At 38.6% G+C, this 5,319-nt stretch overlaps 1 long non-coding RNA gene across 2 annotated transcripts; it reads left to right on the forward strand.

Annotated features, from left to right (window-relative positions):
* Nucleotides 1-1,304: 1,304 nt before the first annotated feature.
* Nucleotides 1,305-4,628, forward strand: LOC112985494 (uncharacterized). Of its 2 annotated transcripts, XR_010388740.1 has the most exons (4): nucleotides 1,305-1,531; nucleotides 1,607-1,770; nucleotides 3,418-3,467; nucleotides 4,289-4,628. It is a non-coding gene; the product is annotated as an uncharacterized LOC112985494 (long non-coding RNA). The 2 variants fall into 2 exon arrangements; XR_003259759.2 differs by lacking the exon at nucleotides 1,305-1,531 and having other exon boundaries at nucleotides 1,552-1,770.
* The last annotated feature ends 691 nt before the right edge of the window (nucleotides 4,629-5,319 follow it).

The following is a 5,319-nucleotide window of genomic DNA, read 5'->3' on the forward strand; positions in this document are numbered from 1 at the left end:
GAAACCTGATATTGTTGTATCAGACTAACTTTTCAGGGTTGATAAATACATGATAAAGCATCGAAGAAAGAATTCTGAGAAGTATTCCTACAGACTTCAGAGATCAAAAATAACCTTATTCACCCACAGAAGTATCTTATCAGTCAGAAAGGATGCTCCAGTAAATATCTGTGCTGAAGACATAACTCCATTAATAAAAACAAGCAACTTTCACAAATATTACAAATAAAGGTACAGAAATGTTATCAAATGAATGATAACGTTATATAAATCAATGGTGTGTCCTTGTCTGGCATAATACGTTTGGTGAAAGAAGCTGTAGCAGAAATAGATGGACTTGTGTGGAAGGTGAATAAACAATGTTCCTGAAAACATGGAGTTTGAGTACATAAGAACAGAATGGGTAATACGGTGAACATATACAAAAAAAATTCATGCAGATAAGTATTCAAAAGGTAAATCAGTTTCTGGCTTACATAAAATAAGAATTTGCTCCAGCTGTCTTCATATTGCTTTAATGTTTGTCTTCTATACATCCTTAATCAACTAATTCTTGTAAGACTTCTTGTGAGAAAGGGAATTTTAATAAATTATATAAATAGTAAAGAAGAAAAAATCATGCAAATATCACAGAATATTAAGGTAGCTAATTTTTATTGGTAATATGGCTTCAGTAGGAAGCTTAAGCACTGCCTGCATCATCCATAGTTTACAGGTTGGGACGTCTTGTAGTGGCATTGGAGATGGAGGCTTGGATATTTTCAGGCAGAGAAAAGAAATAAGTCTAGCTGTTTTACATGCCAGGTGAGTGCCCTAACCACTAGGCTATTGTACAACCATTTCCTTTCCCCCAGTTAAAAATAAAGCAGTAACATTCTGAGCCATTTTCTTCCCTACGTCTATGTAGGTGTGAGGAGTAGTTTGAGGGCATCTATTGGGGGAGGTAGGAGGGCTTCCGAGGAGGACTTCTATTTGCTTGTCTAGAAAAATGCTGGTATGTATTAAGCACCTTTTTGTCCAGCCTTGTCAAAACTGAGGAGCACTTGCAGCTCTCCAGAGGCAACTTTTTAGGCATCTGAGGACTTTAGGATGGAAAAAATATTGTTGTTGGGAATTAGGGTCCCAAGATTAGGAAGAAGCAAAGCACAGTCTTGCCAGAGCAATTCATTACAGTCCTCTCCAGCGTCCCCTCCCTCAGCAACTTGTGACTCACAGCTCTTGTTTTTATTTTCTCTTTCCCAGCAGCCAACTTAGAGATAGGCAACCTCTGACCCAAATAAAAGCAACTATTTCTAGCTGTTTGATGGCATTTAGCTACAGTCTTGTGCTGTTTTCCTCAGGCAAGAGGTCTCTCAGCTCTCTAGTAAACACTGGTCCTTGTCTCTTGAGCTCTCCCGCTCTTGCCTACCTGCCCTGGAGCTATCAGCGTGATCACAGGCTTCATCCTCCAGCATCTGATGTTGGCTCACCCCAGGCGAGGGCAGTGACATGGATGCGGGTGCATCAGCATGCTTGCAGAGTACAAGGCCGGGTAATTTGGCAGGAGAAGCCAGAAACATCCTCAAACTGCAGGAGGCTGTTACTGGACATCTCTCTTTCACTGCAGGTCTTGCCTTTCAAATATTGGGGGCCAGCCACCCACCGAGAGCTGAGCTGTAGGAGCACAGCGTGAGAAAGCACGGCATCATGTGAATCATCACAGCTCTGTGAATTCCAGCGTCTGAGCAAGGGATCGATGCAAGATCAAAAAATGTATTTGCTGAAAAGCAGGTGAATTATATTTATATCTCTATATATGTATGTATGTGTATATGCATACAGGTATACAAGTTACAAAAGTAGTATTCGTGCAGAACAAAGCTGTTTTCTAAAAATCACTAAAAAGAGGGTTAGTAGAACATGCTTGGGTATTTTTCTTTTTTTGGATTCAATGCTTCACTTAGGCATTTTGAGGGGAAAACAAAGTCTTCTAAACTTGTATTTTATTTTAGAAATAGGGATAAACTACAATGCTTTGGCTCAAGCAAAATGTTATCTCATCAAAAAAGGCAGGGCAGCCTTCCTTTATTACAGTGTCTAGACCACTGTGGTGTATTTCATGAACCCAGAGGAAAAGCAGGAAGGAAAGTAATTCTCTCTCAAGGACACACAGCCTATAATGTTTACAATAACCTAGTTAGCTAACTGGGAACTGGGCTTCTCCCTCAGGTAAAGAGAGCTCACAGCCAGCACTGGGTGAAGTAAAGATCTGGATGCTCTTATTGGATCCAGCCGAGCCTAGGGAGGAAAAATGGACATCCGAAGGATGCGAGATCCAAAGGATGGATAGTCTTTAAGCTGGCACCAGCACCACTGGCTCTGCAGCACACACATTGCAGTTTCACCAATATCTGAAGGCCAGTCAGCTGTTAATCTAAGAGCTGGAATGCTGCTGGTCATTTATTTGCTGTCAGGTTTCCGAGCTGCCAGTCTTCCAAAGCTCTGAAGACACATATTATGGTCACTAGTGATGAAAGGGAAAATTGGAAAGTCCTGGTATTAAATCCATTCATCCAGCAGCCCAATTTTTTAATATTGTTCTTGAAAACTGATGGTATTTATGTTTTATGTCAGGCTACGAGACTTATGGCATTTACCCAAACGCTAGCCCAGTTTGATCACTTACGATTGCACCGTAAAGACAGAGAAATCTGTTCTCAAAAAAACAAAGACCTGATGGAAGAATGCGTTTATAGATCTATAATAAAGGACAGAACAGGACACAGTATGCTGAAGCCTTATGTTTAAATACACAAGTGCAACAGAGGGAAAAGGATATATATTTTTATAGAGAATTAAGGTAGAGTTATTTTCTAATACTTTTATTAATAGTATATTTGACATTATTCTTTTTTATGTAATTTAAATAAGAAGCCCTACTGTGTCTTTCTTGAAGTCAGCTGGGAACTATTAGCAATTATTTATCAGACTTCAAAATATCAATTAATTTGAATTGTTAAACACTTTTTTGATGATCAGAACTCTGACTGACTCATTCTAGCAATGAGTCACCTTGAACAGTGCAGAAAGAAGACCGTACTAGGTATAAATATATAATATTGTCTCATTACCTTTCTTCCTCCTTATGCCAGAAATTCATTCTTATTTCAGGTATTAATGTTTTATTTCTACAGACTCTAAATATAGTGATTATTCTCCTTTGACTCCCTGATAATATATTTTGCTGCGCAGAGATCTATAAAGTAAATAGTTAAACTTTCAGGAGAGTCTTATTTGCTGGCATTATGTGTTCAGTGCAGATTGATCTTATTGTAAAGGAATAGCAGTGTTACATCTTTTAAACCACACACATACACGGTTTTTCAAATGTTTTCTTCTTTTTTGTTGTTGTTACTTTGGTATTTCTGTTTAATCTAGAGCAAACTCAGAATGACTGAAAGAACATGGCAAGCTGTGTAACAACGGCGGTCAGTATTCATGGCAGTGTTCTAATTTGTACAATTCTCCTATCTCACCTGCACATACGGTTCCCTTCCTTTCTCCTGCCGTCTCACTTAAATGAAAATTTTAGTACTCATGTACTTACTTAAAGTTAATTTCTGAGGACTGATTGCTTGACTCATCTTCAAAGCTGTTAATAGATTTAGAACAAAATCTTGCTAGCATACAGGGGGAGGGGGGCTGAAAATGAACTTTTCAAAACCAGAAATTCTTATTTTCTTTTCTAATACTTACATGAAGTTATGATAAAAAAAAAAGTTCTTTTGGCTCAAATGTATAGATTTTCTTCCCCTACTCTTCCACTCCTTTCTTCCCTGTTAATGGCAAAATGGGGGAAGGGGGAAAAGGGGACAGACTCAGAAGCAAACTACAGATATGAAGTTATACAAAAGCACTTCAAAAAATGTTTCCAGAAAGTTCTCTGTGAAATAATCACGGAAAAATGAGAAGGAAAGGCTATCTTCACTTATTACTTGCATAAAAGAATGAGTGAATTTTCTGAAAAACTTAAATATATTTTAGCCTGTCATTGGGTAAAATTTCTTATTTATTCCCTTTTGGTCTTTAGGATGCTGTGACTGGAAGACAGCCATCAGCGGATCATCAGTTACCAAGTCTCTCTCCAAAGCAAAACTTGACAGAAATTAGATCAAATTCTGTTTTGAAACAAAATGAGAAAGAATCTTGATAAGTGTGCACTGTTCCGTGTTGGCCTTTATTTAGAACTGAATGCCTGTATTTCCCATCTGAAATGACTTTGCTTCATTTTCTTTTCTTTTTCTTTCAGTGTCCTGTGACAGCAACCTCTGTTCTTCATCGAACCTGCCTCTTCTGCATCACAGGCCAGCCAGCTCTGCTTTAAAGACTCTGTTGAACTGCAAAATGATAAACGCCTGCACTTACTTGCTTTTCATCTGCTAATATCCTTTCATTTTCAGGGAGAATAAATTTCTTCTTATATTGTCATCTCATAATTCAGTAACTGTCTTCTTTTGGCCAGTCACATGAGCATTCTGCTGGGTACTTTATTCTGGCAAGGTTTAGAGAGAGATGTGAGTAAGAAAGGACTTCTGTCTCTTCGTCTGTTTGCCCCACATTTTTGTAAAATAAAGGCCATCTGGATTTTATTTTGCACTGAAGAATGTACAGCATGTACAGAATTTGTTTTCCATGTGAGAGACAGCATTCAGTTACGACTGCTTGGATTGTAAGCCGGCAAATGTTTGTGGCAAAATACCTGGCTTCAAGTTCTGCTTTCTAAAAAGAAATGTGAGCTAAGCCTGGTCTTGAGAGTAAATGTGGGAGGGAGGAGAGGGGGGAGAAATGCCATGTTGGGGAGCCTGAGAGCTGCATATAACCCACACTCAGCCATTAATGTGCTGCCCTGAACTTTGCACGGCCTGTCTTAATAGCATGTAGGCTCCTAAAATCATGCGGTAGTTCTAGTGACAACAGATCAAAACCTCAAATAAGACATATAATGGCTTTAAGCCAGCGGAAGAAAAAACAACTAAAAAGCTAACTTGAGGAAAGTATAAATTTAGCTTGTGGTGTAGTATGTACTTAATGCATGCTGTCGGAGAGGGGTGTGGTTTGTTATTGTGAGCTTCTCCGTTTGCAATAACAACTCTCCCTCCCAGCTATCCCTGCTGTAGCAATCATCACCATCATCATCATCATCACTCAGAAAGAGCATCTGGAATCTACAGGGATTATCACAGAAAATAATATAGATACGATACATTTATATGTCCGATTCGCTGTGTGAATAACAAATATATTGAAGAAAACTTCTTCAAAAGCTTGATTGGGGATTAA

Source organism: Dromaius novaehollandiae, chromosome 1 (assembly GCF_036370855.1).
Source record: "Dromaius novaehollandiae isolate bDroNov1 chromosome 1, bDroNov1.hap1, whole genome shotgun sequence".
NCBI lineage: Eukaryota > Metazoa > Chordata > Aves > Casuariiformes > Dromaiidae > Dromaius > Dromaius novaehollandiae.